Here is a 23,131-nt window from a genome sequence, read left to right on the forward strand (position 1 = left end):
CACAGTGTACAGTACTGAAGAGTGACAGGAGCTTATAAGTATTATTTTAATGAGCTGTACAATTACAATTACAGCTTTATTTCCATAATGTAGTGACATAACGTAAATTATTTATTGGTATTGCACTGCTCATAATGCATGCAATTAGTGTATTACTGTGGTATGTCTGCCAGTCTGCTCTGCAATGAAAAGGGATTGTGGCAGTGTGATATGAAATACATATCACACTGTTTAGTACAGGGTAAGTTATTAAAGCAGTTATTATTCCAGTCATAAATATTTTGGTGTTACTAAATACCTTCTACTGAAAGAAACATACCTTTCGAATTTTCATATAGAATCTGCCCATCAACTGCTGCACTAGTAAAAAATATCCATAGTTCACAATAAGAATGGCTTAAAAATGAAGAAGCATAGTGATATAAATAAATGGTAATATATGCAACTATGGATCAATAAATTATCAGATAACTGCCAGATTGTAGGGCTGTGCGATATGACCAAATTATCATATCCTGATGTAGGTCATTTCATATCCAGATAATGATACATATGACATTTTCTGTAAATTCAAGAATTAGTTTATATATAACGTACACATAGAAAGACCTATTCTTATTACATTATGTCATGGTACGATGGCATGGTCCTATGCTGAGGCAGTTAAGAAACAGTGGGATTTAAATTGATCATAGTGGTGAAGTTGATTACTATCTTTACACTAACTCTTGTAAGGTAGCTAGGTATCCAACTATTTAAATGTAAATTTAAATGTGTGTGATCAGTTAGCTAGCTAGCTAGTTCACGAATTATTTAACTAACACACTTCCCACTAACATTTAATTAGTTCAATTTAAAACTGCACATTAGAAGAAATTAGGTATTTGGATTTAGCTGGCCAGCTAGCTTAGCTAATTCTCTGCCCCAGAGGTTAGTTCCCTGGTTTTGTCTTAGCTGGTCAGACTCCTTCTCCTATTTGAAATTACCCTGTTCTGTGTCATACTCACTCTCCTTGGTGCTTGGTCCAGTGGCCAGCTAGCCAAATGTTTCAACTGATATATCGTTGTTTGTTATGTTTTACTGTAATGCCTTCTTGGCCAGTCTGTCCCATGCTCCCCGTGTTCTTTCCTCAGTTTATTAAACCTGCTAAAGGGTTAGTAATTTGTCAGCCATTCAGCATAAAATCCATGTTTGTTTGTGTTTCCTTAATGCAAATCATCATCCAAATTAGGAAAAATATTGTTGTAATGTGAAATAAACTAGCTAGGAACAAGAGAACTGAAAGGGTTATGGTTAGGGTTATCTTGTTCCTAGCTAGTTATCCTGTCTATTAAAACACAAGGTAAGATGGGTGTATAGTCCTTCATGACTTTGGTGATATTAAGTTACCAATCTGAAGAAATCATGAAGTAGATTGTTGGCTTACCCCTAATCCCTGATCCTTTAACTGACTGAGGTCTTAAATGACTTGCTACCTCATAAACAAAACAGACAGCTCATGGACAATTCAAGAAAGAGTCAATGAAACAGACTTTGTATTGCATACTGATAAATATGTTGCTCTGGATAACAGCATCTGCCAAAAGTCGTAAATATACATTGCAAATGTATTCCAACTATTAAAAAAAAAAAAAAAACCTATATGATGAAAAGGTCCAGAAAATTACACATCCTTTGGCTAGACAAAGATAGGAGTGCATCATCTTATGTGTCCTTGAAACTCATCAAAAGAACCAACAAATAATCTTCAGTAATGGGATCTTTGGAAGAAATGTTGCTATGTCACAACCTTCAACCCCAAACACTGAGAGAGTTGCTATAGTGAAGAAGTGTACAATGACTGCAGTTCACAAGTACCACTGTGTTGGATGACATATGCACATGGGAGGCCACTCAAGAAAATGCCACACTATTTGCCATCTCCGTAGACCCAGACTTCCTGTAAAGTGACAAGGTGAGTCTAGTCACGCACAACACAGCCAGCCATTAAAATAATGTGTGTATGAGCCAGTTGCCCAGATGCATCCCAAGAAATGATCCCATCAAAAGGAGTGTAAGGTGAACTCAAAACACCTACAGAGCACTTTCAGAGCAAGAATCAACCTTAACAGTGTGCCCGGATCTGGTCATCTTAAACACAAAAGGTAAACTTGAGAAACACCAGACTTGGTGTGGAAAGCCCCAAATGTGTGATATATCCAGTATGACCTAAGTATATACCATTCAACAAACCCCACATCTTATGGAAGATTACTGAGAGCAGCAGTCAATCTTGCCTGCATGATTGCATTAGTGTAGCCATATGTTTGAAAAGACTACATGCTCAACACCTGAAGGGAGGCTTCTGTCTTCTCCCTGGAAGAGGCATCACCCTCAAATAACTAAAATATTGCGACTGAACCATCCAGCCTTGTCCTTGAGAGAACAAGGGCTCCCATGACATCACTTTAGAATTAAGATTTACATCATTAAAGACTTTTAAAATGATCTTTGATTTGTAATATTGAGTTACTAAACATTCAGATAAACATTTACCTAGACTAGAGATAAACTGCCCTAAACTATCATCAACTTAGCAGCCCTGGTTCTACCAAATGAGATTACAGAATAAGAAAGACAATATTTAAAAAATATTTTTCAGAACATATTAACCGTGATGTTTAAACATCCTTTTAACATGTGAAACCCACATCTGGTGCCAATTTAAATCTACCATTATAATCATAGGTAAACATCATACAGCAGCATGTGATGTTCTAAGGTATGTAGTAACACAAAGTAATTGTAGAATGTGTCAAATTTATACCTTTTAGAGTGACTTGAGTCCAACAGGAGTTAATCAGTTTGGGTTGTGACAAATTCTTGCTTTTACTAGTTTAACTATACCTATTTCACTTGAGGCTGGGCAGACATTTGACATTTAATTTAAGATCTTTAAATGGGTTTATTTGCATTATGATCTATGCACAAACCAACTGTTAAACTTGTACAAGGACCTTGGAAGGGCTCACCACTCTCTATACCTCTTTCTCAAGCTCTATGGAATGCTTATATTGTTGTAGGTGCACGAGCTTTCTCTTTTAGAACTTTTAGAGCTGTCTGTCTTTTAGAAAGCACACTCTTGAGCCTAGTTTCCCTACAGCAAGAAACTGCAACCACCTTATAACACAGTAAACATATGAACACTCCACCACATGATGATAATCTTTTTTCTCAAAGCTTTGGAGATATCCATCTCTAATCAGATGTATCTAGAATAGGCATCTGTATTGTGATAATTCTAAGTGCAGGAGTAGGAACACAATACGCAACAGGAAATTTTAAATGAGTGCGCTGCAAAAAAGTATATATCTGAAAGGTATCCTCAGTGCACAGCTTTGAAATGCAAAAAATTAAGCTGATCTTTAAAGTGTCCTGGAGAGACTCAATAAAAAAGTAGACCATGCTGTAGACTGCACATACTAGTGGGTTGGATGTGATTTAGTGGACTGGCCTTGATGCAACAGAGGATTTGAGTGGAATGGATTGCTCAGGTTTTGAGCAGACCTCATGCTGAGTTACAAGTGTGAGGACCCTTGCAGCTGGACCATTTCCTCATTAGGGAGCTGGTCAACAGTGGGACCTCCTCATAAACAAGCAGGTTTCATTTAAGTCCTGCCCATTAAAGCCATCCTGAAACTCCTCAATTGCTTAGAAAAAAACATATAAAAACACACACACGCACGCGCACATGCACGCACGCACACACACACACACGCCCCATGACATCTTCAGCAATGTTTCTTTAAAATGTCATTTTATTAGATTTACTCTGATTATTAGATTTGCATATTCATTACTATAGGGGAAGACTCAACTGAATTCTTCAGTCCTGGAATTCCCAAATCTAACTGCTCCCAGAAAGGAGGAGATGAGACATCCTAAAGGAGATATGCTTCCTTTTTACTAGGACCCAGGAGAAGGGGGAGGAGTTAGAAGGGGAAAAAAGCCAGACATTTTTCCACAGAAATCTCCCATAAAAATCTTGTGCATTCCTCCTTCTGGCCAAGGAAGCAGTGAACAGAGAAATAAAAAGAGAGCTTATGCCCCAGACCAAAGCACTCCAAAAAGAAGAGGCAACTAAAAACAAACTCAGCTGCTAAGTATATACATCCATAAAACACTCTAGATGTCTTATAACCTGTAATCTCTTCGATGTGGAACAAGTTGATTATACCCACTCATCCCCACTACACCTCAAACTGTAGTTTTATCATGGGCCTGTGTAAGCCTATGATGGAATACTTTGCTATCTTACTTTGCTATCTTAGCCATTTACTACTTCAAAGCTTTGTAATCAATCATTTGTGTGATCTACAAATATTCAGTACTGACCTTTGGTATCATTGAAAAGGTGAAGAAAACATTTTCATTGAGCAAAAATTGAATTTGATGATTTCATAAATACATTTAAGTATAATCTATGGCTGCAGAAAAATATACTACATAAATTTGTTCATTAATTATTAATTGATTAATCTGAAGCTGCAATGTTTCATATAATGGTTCAAATTAGCTATCAATTTTATTGGGATATCTTTTTTTTAAAGATAGCATAGAGGTTACTCATATAAGGACCATATCAAGTTCACTGAACTAAAGTTCAACAACAAAGCAAACTCTTCAGTTAAAACAGTCTTGCATTCATTATCCAGTACAATAAAACATTACTCAGAGCCATCTGGTAAGGCTGCCATTTTACATTATGATGATATTTTACATCATGATGCAAAAAACTATAAGATCTTTTGATTAGGATTCAAGAGTTCTTCAGAGTGTAGCCTAGAATTTTGCATAACGTAGAATATTTACAAAACACTGCAAAAGGATTGTAGCCTGAGGTGGCATATGTAAAAGGAAAACTGCAGCAGCACAAACAAAGAAAATCATTCTTTAGTAACATATGTAGGGCCTTTCCACCTCAGGCTGTATTTTATACTGTATCTTTGCACTCACGACTAAAAGAAATTAAAATAAATTTGCATCATTATCTCACCAGAAAGATACTTGTCTGGCTGTACTACATGGATGGTGAATGGATTGGCTGCACAAAATCCTTACCTGAAAGGCCAAAACCATGTTACAATTCAAGCCACAATTCAAGCGTGAGCCTCCAAGTTTTGTCAAAACCGATGGGTTTACACTTGCATTTAATTTTCAACATTTGGCAGGTACACTTATCCAGATAGTTCACATTCATTGGTTACCTGTGTGTGTGGTTATTTCCTGATTTGTGAGTGATCTATCACATTGTTATCCTTTTCCTTTTAAGGACATCTGTGCAGACACTGCTGCATTTCAGCAAACATATAGACTACAGTATAGGTATTCTGTATAGATATATAAGTTTTGATGTTTGAGATTTAGGTATATATATATATATATATATATATATATATATTATTTTTTTTAAACTTGGTTACTATTAAAACATTTAGTTTTTTTCTTTTCTCAGTCAAGCACTGTCTTATGAATAAAATTATTAATGATTTGTAATGTAAAAGCGATTTGATGTAATATTGTTTTTAAACAATCAACAAAGTTAACCGTACAAGTCTAATACAGCATTTGTCCTGAAATCACAAGCATATGAATGTATGCTACCAAATGCTGGATACTATATATTTAGGCCTCAAGAGCTATATTCAGTTCTGTAAAAATGAAAAACAAATTTGACAGTAATAGGCACAGCAGCAAAGACTTAATAAATGCCTTTCACACACAAAAGAAAGTTCATGTAGCATTCCCCAAAGTAGTTCAACGCACAGGAGCATACCACAGAAATGTCGCCAACACCACAAGAGTAAGGAGGGAGGGAAGGAGGGGGTGAAACTATTTGGGGTTTAAACTGCTGCTAGAGCAAAAGAAATAGAGCAAGAATAGGAGCTGAAGGAATCTGATTTCATAAAGAAACATGCACGTGAGGGGAAGTGAACATAGGACAAGGCTCAGAAACTACCCTATTAGCACTTTGGAATGCTGCTGAATGCAGAATTTCAGAGGCTTGCAGTTGGAAGCAGATTAATTTTATCAATAAAATGGGACATATTACAGTTTTTGTTAGTAGAATGTAAGAACAATCATCAACAACTGCTACATGGGCATCTCTTATTAAAATCTACAGTTTTAGAAGACAAAAAAGGTTTCTTCTGAAATTCTGGATGTAAAATGAGCTAGCAACCAATCATAACAAACGCATCTTCAGGGCATATCCACATCTATCCAAGCCTGTTTGTAAACACTATATATAATCTGTCCTTTTTCTACAACCTTTATTAAAAGCAAATTGTCATAATATTCTGAATAATTAACATGAATATCCATAAAAGAATTAAAATAATTGAGATTACCTCTATTTTATGTAGAAAAACAGAAAAGGTCAAATAAACAAATAGGACAAATCTCTAGCAGTAACATTATAACTGATGCCAAATTCATATACCAACATGTCACATTTCAGGAGAACCTTCCTCCACATGGAACTAATTGAAACTTCTGAGTGAGCCTTCAAGGGGAAGATGACCAACTTGTCAAATGACACTGAAAACCTATGCCTCTACAGGGCTCAGCTTGTCAATATGTACCTGTAAACCATGTTAACTATACAAAGTAACCAATATTGGACAAAATCTGACCGAATGAGAGATAAGCATGAAGAATCTCAAGAGAAGCATAAATGGTTTGTTTTTTCTTGATAAAGAGAATTTGTCATTTGCAATGACCCATGTCTCAAGTGACATTTGGGCTCTATAACTTTTATTCTTATGGCTTCCTGAAATAGAAGAAAAATTGGTTTCTGTTATGCTGGCTTCTAATTGAAAGCAAAAAAGGACATTTAAATACTTGCTTGCAAAACACCTTGTACAGCAGAATATTTCTCAGTATAGGCCCCTTAAAAACTTTTCAAGTTAATCTAACTCCAACCACCATTTTCATTAAATATCTTCAACGCAACAAGGATCGAAACCCCATTATTGGCAAAGCTCTCTGTGTCACATACATTAGTTTGGGAGTCCTCCAACAGTGAGAGGTAAAAAATGTACTTGAAGCAGATGGGTCCTCTATTTATTTGCAGGCTCTTTGTGGAACTGCAAGCTAGTGGTGCTATGAAGAGAGGGATGACCCAGACTCTATTTTTTTTTTCACCAGTCTCTTTGCCAGCCTTCCACAAAGGATGTGTACTGGGTAGTGGATGTGAGAATGCAGAGATAACCACCTAGGCTAATTAGAGTGAATAAAACTAAACTGAAAATCTAACTCTGAACACTAGCCTATATTCAGTCAGTGATATTCTTAGCCTGGCTACTTAGGGTACTTTTCAGGTTCTTAACAAGGATTGGGAGATCATTTTTTAAAGATTGAACTATAGATCTTTATAGTTTAAAGAACCATAACAACAGAATGAACATAAAAATATACTGTAAAATGTACTGTAAATGACAAACCACCGATCATAACTGAAGTCACAATTCATATACAGTAGACTATTATAATGCAATATGATCTGCTAATCACATAAGTTAAAAAAAGTGTTTTTTTTAATTCATTAAAAATATATTTTTTCACCATAGACTCCTGTAGCTGCCTATGGCAAAAGAAATAAGCGACCCCTTTGTGTATTTTGTTTGTACATGTCCAGGGGCATTTAAATGCATGCTGGGACGAAATATTCTCTGTAATACCAGGACATGCCTCAATAAGTCTGCTGACTGTGGAGAAGCTGTGATCAAACCACAACAAGAATTTTAATGTGTGACCATGCTAGCTAAATTATGCAATCTTTAGACTTCGGTTTTGGTGCAAACCTTAAAAGAGAATGCAGTTTTAGTTAATTTAAATAAACAACCCAATTAATCTGATGATAATAAGACAGTGATTATGTGTAATGTGTTTAACATAAAAGAGTGCATTTATAATGGTAAGCATTGTGAAACTAAAACCTGTTTATAAGTGAAATATTTCATAGCACAGATATCACTTGTTTAACAAAATGAACGTTAACTGTGAAGCTGAAATGTGGCCATTGTTTTTACCCTTGTGTAATGATCATTTCAAAGAGCTCTTTAAAGTCATCAGCTATGGGTAGTATACCTGAAAAAAGTATTAAAGTTTTTAAAAGCTTCATTCCACAACCATATTCTTCAATCTTCAGGTAGCATTTACTTTAAATAAGCAAAGTATCAACTAGGCTATTTATGAAACCTACATTTTTTAGTACAGAAACACTCTGACAACAGTTTGACCAATTTAAGAAAAAACCCTCCTTTGTATTTCTTAACATATTTCTAGAGTAATAATTCTGGCTAACAACCTTTGATGGGATCCCATGACAGTCATGATATTTAATTTTAATTAATTCCACAAGAAGCCCATTGATCTATGATGAATTATAGTGAATTATCCTCATAATTAAAGGAAAATGTTTATTTGCCTTTGTATCGTTAATTTCTTCACACATTTTATGATTTTTGAAAAATAAGAAAAACAAACTGGATATCTTTAACTTATATAAAAGTTTTACCACATGTATCTTAGAATCCTACCTGCAGTAAATGCCATTATAAAAACTTGGATTAGAGCCTTTCAATGGTCTCCTCACAGTACAAAAGCCTATGCAAGAGAGGGAAACTTTCTTAGTGATTTTGACATAAACCATCTATATCAAACTGAAATCCTTTCTCCAAAGACCAGTTTAAAAGGATCCCTCGTTGCCACAACGGTCATGTTTACACACAAGTTAAACTTGATTTGCCCTAAGGGTCTGTTCTGGGGTGAGAGTAGGTTCCTTATCAGAGGCTATAAGCAATAGTTCCTGAACCAAGTGGATAGTCTAAACCTCTTCTTCTCTTGGAATGATCAGTAGGCTGGGATCATGGACATACAGTCAGACAGCATAATTAGATTAGGGGAAAAGCTCAAATATTTGATAAAATCTTAGCAGTATGCACATAAGGTTATGAATAAATAAATATGCCCTGAAGTTTTGATTTAAATGTTGATTCTTAAGATATTACTAGATGTCTGCAAATAAAAATCTCAAAAATGATAAAAAGCAGATGCACTCAGATCTTCACCCCATGGGATTCTTTAGTCCCATCCATCATGTCCTTTGGTGCATTTTTACATCTTGAAAACACAGATAATTTAAAGTGACAACTCGGTAAACTGTAGTTACATAGCAACAATACATATGCTGGACTGCACTCAGTTGTATTATGAAGGCCTATGGCATGCATTATTATTACATTCAAGTGCTTGTTTTACTTTTAGAAATTACATTTTTAAATATACGTTGCCCATCTGATTTCTCATATAGTTCAAATAATGTATGAGAGAATGATCCCCTAAGAAGAGCATCCGACAGAGCTCATGTACTATAGTGAAGATGCCGCCAATTCCACTGGCTGACCTTGTGCGTGCGGGGAGATAATGTAGTTAATGAGGAGATCCCATGGTAAGCGCTCTCTGTGCTATCACGCGTCGGGGGAAAACTGCCAGTTTGATGAACACGAGATTCGGTCTACAATCTTCAGCCCTAATTGAATCCCATAGATAAAGAGAGCCCAATATGAGAAGCAGAAAGTTTATTAGAATCATTGCTTTAATCATTTTATTTCTTAAAGCATGGCTTATTAGAATGTGGTGAAACTCCGAACGCTGAAAATGTTTTGTTGTAATGGGAATTCACTAGGACACTTGGCATTCACTGAACTGTAGCTAATAGGCTGTCGCGCGCATATAGGTAAAAACTTAAAATAGACTTAATGAGGATAAAGCAGAAGAATCAGACTTAATGAGAACCGATCAGAAGAAAACATTGACCAACTGGTGTATATAAAGATGTGCATTTAGACATAATGCACGAAAGCCAATGTTCCTTCAAGCTTCGCTTCTATAATACACAATACAGCAATTTTAGGATCGATGAAGAGGTCACTTTGTGTCTGTGAGAAGTGGTGAAGTACGGTAAATACATGTCCATATTCTTCAAAACATTTAGCTAATTTAAAGGGGGAAATAAACATTCCCTCAGGAGAAAGTGTTTCAATTAAAACAAGCGACAACAGAAATGTAAACGCGTGCGCGATACCTCTACCTTGTTATAATGCAAGTAGTTAAGTAACTGCTTAACTATTGTGATATTATCACTAGTTTAAAAGCTAATCAAATCATAACATGTGTTTGCTACAAATTCAGTGTTTAGTCAAGTTATACTACATCTATTTAGACAATCATACATGGAAAATAGTGCTTATCAGCAGTTCTCACCTCAGAACGCCGTCTAAGATCACGTCGTACGTTGTTTTACACCAAAAGGCGATGAGCATGAATTTGATGTGTCCAAGACTTGCGTGAGACAGTATTTAATACAACACTGACAACGGTTCTTTTGAAAGCAGGGGAAAAGACAAGCTCTTAAGCTTTAATTAATGAATTCCAGAACCCCTCAGTATTACTGCCGCAATAATCGTGTTAGGAGCGCTCGCCAACAGTTTTCAAGCTCAACACATGCCGAGTAAATTACGGCCACACAACTGCCCAACCTTGAGGGCGTGCACAGCATTTACGTTGACGCCTACTTTCCTTTCTGATCGCCTATGCTGATTACTGTATTTCCGTCATATACGAGTCTTAAGATGGTTCGACGTGTGATCGCAATACGTTGGTATCTGGAAACTTCACTACATAGGCTAGAAAATTACCAGAGAATTCAGATATTCTTCAGTATGACTCCTCTTTAAACATTGCCTTTTAAATTTGTGGGCAGTGACAGCATGTTGTAGGCAGAGTGCTTTACGTTTCAAGAATCTCTCCAGATAGTGAACAAGATAAGTAAAGTAATGTAGGTAATGGTAATTTTTCTCCCAAAAAAAGGTCTCGATGTTAGAATTCCCTGAGAGGTACATGATATCGTTACACTCACGCAGCCACAAAGCACATTTCAGTTTTAATTATCTTAGTATTTTTAAGTTCGAAAACGATTCACGTCACAGCAAGTTGATCAATCACGAAGTCTTATAAGAACAGTATAACAGTTGATAGCCTGCGTAAATGGCGGCGAAGAGTAATTCTATAAAAGTCAACACTGGGGTTTCTCGTTAAATAAAAACGTTCAATTGCTTTTAATATTCTCTCTTAATATTCTCAGACTAGTGTCAGACTGAATGATAGCATTGGGCTTTCGGGTTCTTCAGACATCAAGACCAAGAAATAAGTAATGTAGATATTGTCTCTTCAAACACATGTAACTTCTTAATAAAATTAATATATACATAAATGACAGTTTTCTTGTGATGGGTGTCACAACTTGAGAAGGAAAAACACCAGGGACAAGAAATGGGGTCATGTCACAAAGGCCACTTATTTATTTCTTAAGAAAATATAAGAGACACAACCCACCACAATAAAGTCATTATTATAAGAGAGTTATTTATTATTATAAGAGATGGGAAGTCTGTTTAATGTTGGTATCTTGAGCCTTACACTTACATAAAGGGCTTGACTGATCACTGTACATAGCTTGAAAATAGTCAGCTGTTTTTGAGGGATACATGTTTAGTTTGCTGTTTGCCCACTTGTGAAAATATTGCACCCCTTACAGCCTGCCTTGTGTGCATACCTTAGTGTAAGATACACATGGCTGTAGCCTTCACTGTGGTATGCAAAGAAAACATCACTCCCCCCACACACACCACACACACCACCCCCACCCCCATCCAACAACTCACACCGTTATGCCTTAGCCAGACAGCATCATTATGTTGAGGGGAATCAGAAATCACCCAAGGGACAAGCACCTTGTGTCATAGCCCCTGCCCCTCCCAACTCCTAGTCACAATCCCCCAGGGTCCAAAATGACAGTGTAGAACACAAAACTGACAGGTAGAGAAAACTACATCACGATAAGAAATGAGTTAAGAGAATGATACCAGCACTTTATGGAATTCTGCTGACTGAGAAAAAATAACTTCTTTCCTGTCATGATATATCACACGATCACCATTGTATGAGATGAAGTAATATGAATATAACAACAAACACAACTGTGAAGTCTATATAAAGTATATAGACATATGAAACCTATATAAAGTATATGTCATCAGTATGCCATTGACTGATGTCTTTCATTATAATGAGGAATTTTTAGGTGTTTGTGTTAGTCATTAAATTATTTTTATGATTCAATAACATATTGGCTCTTGACTGGATTAAGGTTTCTTATTCAGAGAATAATAACTGTTTGAAAAGAACATTGTCTGTGCACCTCAGGTGGAATAAGACCATAGCTTGCAGACAGACCCTAATTGACGGCTCTGGGACCTGTGGGAATTTACAGAGGACAAGATGGTTTATGGCAGTTTTTGTCTTAATCCTGGTCAATATGTATACTTAGCTTTAGCAGTATGAACTGTAATTGCTTTCAAATGTTTTCATATATGTCATATATAATTTCAGAATTCACTGTATATGCCATTCATATTTGAATACACTATTTGTAGGTAAAGCAATCATGACCATCGATGCGGATAACTCAGGAATCCAGGCTGTATCAAATGAAAACTCAACAAAATCCATTGACAATAATTCATCACCATGGGGAGACCCCCTCTAGTAGCTCTGTTCAATGCAGTTTTCTGTTGAATACAGCACTTTGCCATTGTGCATTCAACATGAATTGTTTGAGTGTGAGTGGACAGTAGATCCCCATTATCGCTGTCAGAGTAAAACTTACATTCAGTTCACTCAATGACGAACATATTACTGAGAGCCTCCAAACACATTTTGGTGAAGCTCATGACATCTACACCACTAAAGAGTGCTGAGGGGAAAAAAAGCTGAGAGAGAAAAAAAAAACATGAAAAGGTAAGACAGAAGGAGAGAGCGTGTGCGGGCTAGTTAGAGGTGGAAACATGGATCCAACATTCTCATTTCACTACATGGACACCCCTCCCCCATGCCGTTTGTCCACGTTGTGCTTCCGTGACAGGCCAAGCATGGCGGAAGCCGACTGTGCACCTAAACCATTCCTCAGAGAGGAGAAAACTAGGGCAAGAGAGCTGCGCCTTGGTCCCTTCTTACTCCTGTGGCAGAAATCACACTGGGATGTAGCCATCCATTTTTTTCCTGATAATGAAAATTCTCTTTAATATATATATATATATATATATATATATATATATATATATATATATATATATATATATATATATATATATATATATGTGTGTGTGTGTGTGTGTGTGTGTGTGTGTGTGTGTGTGTGTGTGTGTGTGTGTTCAGATGAATTGCATACATTCTTCAGTGAATTTTGGCACATGCAACTACTTTGTGTTACTCTTAGGCTGAAAAAAGGCCTGCAAAGGACTCTTTCCAATGTGTGACTCCTCATAAACAATCTCAACCACTGCTTCACCACTTAGAACCATACCTACATGAACCATACCTACATATATGCTTCCCACCATAAAAAGCTAAATTTTATTTTGGACATGGTACTTTGACAGCTCTTCCTTAGCAACCCTATTGCTGCAGGCTACATCTAGCAGGCCTACATGCAGCTGTCAACAGGGAAGGGTGACTTTACTTTTCATTACTGCTCCATCTGCCAGTCAGTTTCTCTCTGCTCCACTCATTAGGGATTCAGGACCTGTCTGCACAAATCAAATATAACGAACAAACATTCAGAGGTTTATTCTTGTGCCTTCTCAAGGAGCAAATATGATCACAATCTGAAACGTCTTGTACTTTTGCCTAATAACTTTTTTCTGTTAGTTAATAAGCATGAATAAGAAACAGTATACAGTATAAGATGCACAGTATCTGGAGGAAAAAAGTGTTGCAATAAGAATAATAAATGGGATCATTACCAGGCATTCCTGTATTACAGATGAAACACAAACCCCCTATGTACCAAAGGCTGCTTTCTCAGAAAGTGCTTAGAGAGCATTGAGAATGTGCTTTAGGCTTGATTCACAGAATCAAGGTTTATACAAAAGCAGGAGAAATGTCACAATGAAAGTATCACATAGGTGTGGCAAAACTACAGTACAGTACAGAACTACAGTAGAGCAACAAGTGAAGAATGACTACAGCAGGGTTGAGTCTCACCTCCTTTATCACAAAGAGCTTTGAGACACTAATCCTGAGGTACGTCAAAATCAACATTCTACCCCCCAATACCTCAAAGACAATGCCAAGTTGCCAATGAATCACAATATAGTTCTATTGTAATGGTTATATAGTATAGTTCAACTATAGCTCATATAGAGGATCAAGACACATATCAGAATGTTCAGTTATCTTAACTGATATAATCATTCTTAGTAAACTGACTTCCAAACTTCACAACAAAGACCTCAGCTCCCCACTGTGTAATTTGATCTCCTAAATATGTTACTCTTTCTTCACTTAGCATTGTATGCCTGCTCATAACTTTTAACAGCATAATCAACTCTTAACAATATCATTGAGCTGACAGGTGACAATGCTAATTTCCAGCAATGACAATTATCAGTTCCTGGCACCTAGCATGTACACTGTCAACAATCTGGTCCACAACATCAGCAAAACAAAAGACCTCATCAGGAAAACATTCGACCCTTCCCTCATCCAGATGAAACAAAATGTTGTAGGCTATGTCTCCAGCTTCATGTTCCTGTTGTACACATCTCAGAGGTCCTTTCATGGTTTCTCAACTCCTCCACTCTGATAAGAGTTTCCTGATGATTTACTGAAAGAATTCAGACCTACTTCACAATAATGTTTATGCCAGTTACCTGGAAAGTCCTAAAATGAATAGTCTACCAGCCACTCAGGAAAATTATAGTAGCTTACATCCACAGAAAGCTCTCAGCATCAAGTTTGTGGCCACAATGACCCATCACCGGTTTGCTTCCCATACCATGTGGCTAGCTCCCCTTGTGCTATATAACTATACATGCCTTCAAAACCAGGCTCAGCTTCTAACTCTACTTCACATCCAGAGCTACTAAATGGCTAGCACTCTACTTGACTGCTACTCCCACACCTCTACACTACAACCCCCATGGTTGTGTGCATTTGGATACAGCCGTGAACCCTGAGCCCTCACACTACCTCCAACATCGATTGCACAAGGACCCCACCCCCAGTCTTCAAACATCCCCCGCATTTGCTTTGACCAGGTATGGCTTAGTACCTCATCCCCAATCCTCTGTGCCGTTCTGTCATACATCAGGAAGTGGTTACACAATAAATAACTTTCATGCTAGACTTATGAAGTTTACAATGATTGGAAAAATAATTTGCACCTCTGAAACTGCAGCCCTTTTTGCTTTATTACAAAATTATATATACTAATTTCATCAACATGCATGTTTATACAAAACCATATGATTAGTGTAAAAATAATATTGATGTTCATTACATAGAGAAAAATACTGTTCACATAAGATTCAAGTAGGTTGTTGTAGGTTAAGGTAGTACTCGTTTTGTTGTATTGAAAATATTGTAAAATTGTAAATAATCACATCATATTTGTGTTTGGATTTAAGTGTTGCCAAAATGAATTTAAGACATTATGTAACTGCAAAGATATTTCACTGGAGAAGCTTTGCTCCAGGCAGTAAATATTTCACCTGATTACATTACCTGTTTACCATAAATATATCAGAAAATAACATTGAGAGCTCATGGAATTTTAAAACAATACAAATCACAAGTCAAGGACATTGCAGGAAAAGGAATTATTGTTTTGAGACATATCAGGACCTGATGTTTGGATGTGGTTTAGAACATTGAAATGACCTGAGATCATTTTGAAATCATATGTACCATATGTTGGAGAAAATGCAACAATATGTTTCTCTGATGGTCTCTCTAGCCCTGCCAGTTTAAATGTAACAGATAAGAATAAGCAGCTTCCAAAGGGGAAAATCCATGAAAACATCAAACATACACAAAGCCAAACATTGCAAAATATCTTCGGTGATTCATGGGGTGTATGTGAGTGTATCTATAAATGTGAATATGTGTCTGCATTTCTGAATGTGAATCTGTTTCAGGAAAGAAAGATTACATGAAAAAATATTTTTGCTGTCTGTTAGTTTGATCTTGCGCTCAAGATGAGAAACCTAATCTTTCATGTCAAATTATTCAAAGGAAAAACAGTTCAAATACAGTCTAAAAATTAAAAGATATATATTATAAACATTTTATGTGACAATTATTATTTACTACTGCAACTGGAGCGCTTTCATTAGCTCATTAGGTGAGTGTGTTATTTAACTTTACAAACTGCACATGAGATATGAATCTTAATAGCAGCACAGCATAATCAATGTGATATGCAAACCATTACAAGGAGCAACAGGAAAAAATCATAATAACAATAATGTCCAAGCAGCTTATTGACCATTCAATGAGTGTCTGAGGGTAAACAAAAACAGTAAAATGGCCCTGCCTTCCTGCAGGACAGTGATCCAAAGCATGTTTTAGAACCCACCCAAAATGTTTCACTGACTATACAATCAAGCTTCTGTAGTGGCCATCCCAATCACCTCAGCTAAGCCCCACAGAAAACCTGCCAGTGAGCTAAAGAGGAGAGTCCATAGACCTCTACAGACTAAGGATCTGAAGAGATTGTGTAAGGATGAATGAGCTCAGATTCTTATGTGCTATTCAAAAAACTCAGTGCTATTCTCCCCTTCCTTCCCCAATAACAGTGAGAAAACAATAAAAAGGCAAAACCATTTTCAGCATTGCAAACTGCATCAGTTATTTAGCACTGCTTACTAGTCCTGCTGCGCATTAATATTTCAGCCATAGTTTACTCACAGAATTTGCTTGCAAAGCATTTTAGTAGAGGTTTCCAGCATTTTTAATGACCAGATTAGTTATGAACCTGTGTCTACCTGGCACCTCATCTCTCAGACACTCAGGAAGCCTTTCTTCTCCTTATGGAGCTGTTTAACCTGAATAGAGCACATGTTTAATTACTGCTAATGATATAGACAGGACTGCCAGAGGGGGTCTTTTAATTATTGAAGTTATTTTCCTCTCTCTTGGTGAATCTAGCAAACTAGAACAAATTTGAGCAAGTTCTTCTTCTGCCAAAGTATTGTCAGTAGTAGTCAAAATCAGATGATAACCACAGAGGATACAGTAGAAAAAAAAATCTGTGATACTTGAGCAGCTTTAGGTGTTCCCCAATAAACTCACTAAATGTGAAACCTTCAGTCTTGTTTGCTAAAAACCACTGTCTTTTGTGCACACAGGGAAAGAAAGCTACCAGAGTGCTTTTGCGTCTTGGAGTTCCTGTTGCACTCCTGTTTCAGATCTCTGCTAAAGGTGTCCAGTGTTCCAGAGCATAGGAGAAGCTACCCAGAACTCCAGCCCACCTTCAATGAGCTATATCACCCCTAACCACACAATCATTAACAGAAGGCATGGGCTACACTCAGAAGATTATATTTTGGTTAAAAGCTTGAAAGCTTGGTTGGCAGCACTGAAAGGTTCCATATATCCACCAGGGAGGGCTTCGATCAACTGAAGAACGAGTGAATAGTTGTACTTGCTATGTCAGCACAAAAATGAAAATTGGGTCTGATGTAAGTAACTCTCCTCACAAGAAAAAAAAACAAAAACCCAGAAGGACAGCATTTGTTCACATCATAGATTTTGGTGTATTTAAAGATAAGAGTGTAAGTAGCATTGACCTTCTGTCCTAGTAAAAAGGATAGATGTCCAAAAGTACACCTGATTTACTCCAGGCATGATGGCTTGGACCTTTTTAGCTAATAAACAACAAACACAACAACATGAGGTCAACTAAGGATTTGAGTATAAATTAATGCCAATGCTATCTTAGGGAACATGAATGTGATTCATGAATCTGCCTAGTTTAATTCATGTCTGTCAGCAGAATTAGCCACACTTTCAAGCTAGTACTTTCACGTCATGATATACAGCAAGGAAATTTGCCAAACAGCCATGTAAACTGCATGGCTAAAGTTTATAATGCTATTAAGGATTTACATATTGTCATTAACCTAAGTTAGAAGCATATTTCTTTAATATGAGCAAGAGAGACTCCTTAAATTACAATATTAATGAAAGACATTAACCATTACTGTTTATGGAATAAATAAGGAGACTTTTAATAGCCTAGGTCTGCTCAATATTTGCAGCTAAAATTTCAACAATTAATCCATGTATCAATACTGATTTGATGTTAAATAATTTGCCATTGTCTTAATCTGACCACTGTCCAAAACTACAGTGACTATTGTAACCATTTTAATGGTGTTTATTCATCTGTACAGTCATAGGCCATAGAAAAGAGACAATTCATTTTCCCCTGCCTCTAGCAAACTAGATTAAGCTTTTAAAGGGCTTAGTAATTACCTGCTGAGTTGAATTGTCATGTTGGACCAGGGCAAGTACTAATATGAACAGTGCTGCAGCCTTCCAGGACTGGATATGAGGAAGCTTAATATTTACAGCCAGGGTTCAGATAGACATATGCATAATGCAGTACCATAGGCTTGTTTTCCTGCAGATCTATAGGTGTCTCGTTTTCTGTTGCCATAACAACAGAGGGCTTGGAACGGAAGCTAGGAGGTGTGGGTCCTTGCCTGGTTCTCTGCTAACAAAGAAAACATAATTCTTACGACTCAGATGCACCAGGAATCTCTGACATGATAAAAATAAAACACATTCATATACATATACCAAAATCATGCTATAGCTTAATTATAATCAGCACAGAGAACCCCTGTGATTATCCGTATTAGCTTGAAATAAAAAAAAATTGAAATCTAACGGTTAGCATCATTGAAAAAACAAAAGATAAATAAATAGTATTGTGTTTACATTGCATTCCCATTCTGTGGTATTTTATGGTTTGGAAATATTTTCACATGGATGAGAAAAAATGCAAAAACATGCAACTAGTTCTTAGTCATATACACACATTAATGCACAAGCATGCGCATGCACACACACACACACACACATACACAGAGAGAGAGAGAGAGAGAGAGAGAGAGAGAGAGAGAGAGATATTGTGCCCCAAGATGAGGCTGTGGATTCTAAAGTTTTTTTAAACAGAGTCACTACTTTCATGCTTTAGGCAGAATATGTGATTCAGGGAAAATGACAGCGGGAAAGAGGCAATGGGGTGGTGGAGGTAACTGAAAAATTTGGTGACATTTGAGAACAGGAGAGCATTATTAACATTTGTGAATCACTATCTGAAACTCAGGACAGGCTTGTGGATCAGTCTTTCAGGGTACTTCTGTCAGACATCTGTTTCTCAGCCATGCGCAGTCTGCCATAATGGAGAGGAGAGGAGTCTGAATTTGCAAAAATTTTTTATGAAGCTCCTTAAAGGAAATGTTTGATAAAATCTCCTAGAACTTAAATTAAATCTTTAATTCTTTAATCTGGAATTTAAATCTTTAATTTAAATTTAATCCAAATCTTTTAAACATCATACCTACAAATCTATTATTATTCTTACAATTGGCCTTACTTAGGATTTATTCATTTTTATTTTAGGATTGATTGGTTTATTTTAGGATTAATGTTACATGCATGGAAAAATAGAACATAGATTAAATGTGCAGTACAGAAACATATAGTAAAAGTGCAATATACAGACAAATGTCTCCCAAATGTTCAAAAGTTATATTTCAAATTCAAATACACATACACAAGCAGACGCACGCACACATACACACACACACACACACACACACACACACACACACGTGCACACGTCCAAACCTCCATTGTAACTGTAAAAGTGTTGCTCATTTGTAACATGTAGACTGTCATTTGTATTTTAAGCATACTAACCCATAAACACAGCACCCAAAGATCTTGCTAGTTTTAACAAAAATGTTCACACCTTGAATGTCACATATTCATTGTTACTGTCGGTGAAGGAAGGGCTTTGTTGATGAAGTTCAGCTTTAGTATAAATTATAAGTCATCTTGCAGGAGCACAGAGAAGACAAAGTAAAAAAGAACAATGATAGCACATTTTTAACAAGCAGTGACAGGATAAAGCGGTTACTCTTACCATGGTTAGTTAGCCACAAAAATATTGCCCATTCTGTCTTTATTTCTCTTCCTTTCTCTTCCCCTCTGACTCTTTGTCTAATCTTTCACTCATTCTTTACTCTTGATTATTTCATTCTCCTCCCTTCCCTTTCCTTTCTCTCAAAATCTCTTCCTTCCTCTCTTTGACCCACTGTCTGTCTTTACCACGTGCGTCTCTGTGTCCAAGCCCTATTCACCCACTTTGTGGCCAAAGCCCTTCTGTCCCTGCTAACACATTTCCCCTTTCCATTGTGAGAGGGTCTTTGTAAGACATTTTACTAAACCTTTACTTCAATTCAGCCTTAGTAGCATAGTTATGAAACCATTCAGACCAGAGACATGTGTCACTGGTCACAAGCTGTGACCTGTGCAAATGTAGCTGATCATACGCCATGGTCTGTGAAAACATCATTGCTCAAGTGTCATTGGTTTGTGAAGCGTCCTTGGTCACGTGCCGTGGTCTGTGAAACATAGTTGGTCCAGTGTTCCAGATGCAAACGCCAAATGTCACGAGGTGTGGTCTGTGCAAATCAGTTTTGTTACTTTGGAACTAGCAAGACATTTTAGATCCAAAAGTAGCTTTTCTCAAATGCATACATATCTTTCTATCATTATGTTTCCCTGTTGCAGCTCTTTTTTTTGCTCAGGTGATGAATGCATTGCCTCACGTGCCCTCTTCTTACTTCACTCCTATTGCACACTCAAGCCCCTCCATTTTTCTTCTTCTATCTGACAGCAGCAGCCAGACAAACTTTCTCTTAACAAGTGGTAATAGAACCCAGATGAGTTTAAAAAAACACATGGGGAAGAGGGGCCTATTAAAGTGTGGTTCTATCGTCATTCCTCACGTTCTCCTGCCCATTGGTGGGCTGAGGTCTACTAAATCAGACCACACAGTAAAACCCCAGTATGATGGATTTACAACCATCCAGTTCCAAATGAGACTGTTCAAGTTTCCATCAGATCCTTCCCGAACTGTCCCAAGTCAGCTGACCAACACGTAATTTACCTGCACATGTGACTGCTCTGGTAATTTAAGTTATAAAGAAAAGATTTCATGACTGATATCAGATCTGGCATGGGTAGGGGAAGGATTTCACTCGTTCGATTTTTTTATTGCACAGAAAGAAAGCTATACACAAAATGATATGAACTTTTGTGCAACTAAACATTTTAAGACATTAATAATCTTGAAATATCAATAAATGGGCTGAAATGAAGAGATAAACAGTAAGGTCTTTATTTGAGAAATTACAGAGGTTAAAAAGTTAAAATGAGAGGTTTTCTGACTGTCTTAATTTCATCTGATAGCTGAATCTTCAAGGCTAACATCAGTGTGATATTTAGGTGCAGTAATGATGGGAATTGCAGCCAACTAGTCTGATAGTTCTTGGCACTATCAGAGAAAGAGAGAGAGAGAGAGAGAGAGAGAGAGAGAGAGAGAGAGAGAGAGAGAGAGAGAGCAAACTTTAGTGTGTACTTTGATCATCAAATCTAGTGTTTGGAATACAGATAGTATATTACTGTACATTATTGTACATTTGGTTATGACAGCTTTCAAATCTCACCTCTCGGGTTTAAAACGTGCTAGCTGAGCAGCATGTTTGACTAGTTATTAAATTTGTTGCTGCATGTGTTGCAAGAATTAAAGCTTTAAAGTATCGAAAACAAGTTGTTTTAGTATGATGGAATTAGCATTCGACCATTGTTGCTGGCTGGTTACTGACTTACTTCAATAGAGTATATAAGTGTCCTGTTTTCCATGGCTCCATAATGCCTTTTCTGGGACTAAGGCTTTGCACTGAAGACTTTGCCTAAGGTCTAAACCTAAAACTGCAGTTATTTGATGGATGTGCAAACAAGATCCAACTCAGTTGTCAAACAATGAAAGATGAGCATCATAGTCCCTTTTCAGATGATTGCACCAACCCTTACAGTTTACAAGCTGACCTCAGTTGAATAGAGAAAGTTAAAAAAAAAGGATGTGATTTTATGAACATATAGGGTTGTGCCCTTCCATGCCAAAACCCATTTCTTCAAAAGTATTGGCTTTACCCCTACAAAATAACACCTGGTCTACTCCAATAAAAGTGCTGTGTTTTGGTTTTGGTAAACAGTGTGAGAGCTGTTGTAGAATTATGCTTGCTGTGTTTTAGCTCTATTTAATGCTTATAAGTTCACAGTAATTTTAAACATCAACTTTAGGTGAAGTAGAAGTATTGTTGAGTATAATTTTTCTTGCTCAGACATAACTAGTATATTTGAAAGATACTAGTTTATAATAAGGGTGACTATGCTTCACTATATTAGCAAATTCAATATTAGCAAAATGACAATACAAACTTAATTGAATTGAAATTCCTTGGTAGATTGTATGGAATATCTTGGATGAGACTTGTGAGCGTTAAGATTCAAGATTGTGTAAGCATGAGAGTGTAAGTTTGACTCTACTTCTAAGATAAATACAGGCTTGTTTCAGACCTCATGTTTTCCATCAGTCCTGTAACCTTGACTACCATTACAGTTGATGGTGGCATATTTGAGGATGTGAGGCTCAGGGGGCAGGACGTCAGTCTTGGCCAGTGCTTAAGCTGCACTATTGTGTCCCGGTTTTCAAATGGAAAGGTTACTGTGAGATCCATTTCCTTTACCTTTGGCAAACATGCAAAGATGTACAGGGAGCAGTACAGAGAGTGCATGTGGATATTGTCTCTAATTGGTTCTAGAGTCTTTAATGATGTATGGTTCCACATCTCTGGGCTTCAATTTATTAAGGGTTAATTATTATTTTTAACACTTAATATAAAAAAACAAGAAAATGCCTTTAAGAGGTTTTGTTAAGAAATATATTTTCTAAAAATGATACAGCGCATAGAGAAACCATCATTAGAAATTCTATATATTTCACTATGGTGTATCGAATATATAGCCTGGGGTTGTAAATTTAACTTTAAAGTCTATTCCTTTTGCTTGCAAGTTGTTACATTTCCATGTCTGTTGAAGGATA

The 23,131-nt window shown here is 36.7% G+C and overlaps 1 protein-coding gene across 2 annotated transcripts in view; it reads right to left on the minus strand.

Annotated features, from left to right (window-relative positions):
* The window catches only part of tspan18b (tetraspanin 18b), a 29,182-nt gene extending 18,632 nt beyond the window's left edge, over positions 1 to 10,550 (minus strand). For both annotated transcript variants that reach the window (XM_027008762.3, XM_027008759.3), the window contains exon 1: positions 10,309 to 10,550. The gene's annotated coding sequence lies outside the window, so the exon portion shown is untranslated. The remainder of the gene's footprint in view (positions 1 to 10,308) is intronic.
* Between the last annotated feature and the right edge of the window lie 12,581 nt (positions 10,551 to 23,131).

This window comes from Electrophorus electricus, chromosome 6 (genome assembly GCF_041902795.1).
Source record: "Electrophorus electricus isolate QZ-2024a chromosome 6, ASM4190279v1, whole genome shotgun sequence".
Lineage (NCBI taxonomy): Eukaryota > Metazoa > Chordata > Actinopteri > Gymnotiformes > Gymnotidae > Electrophorus > Electrophorus electricus.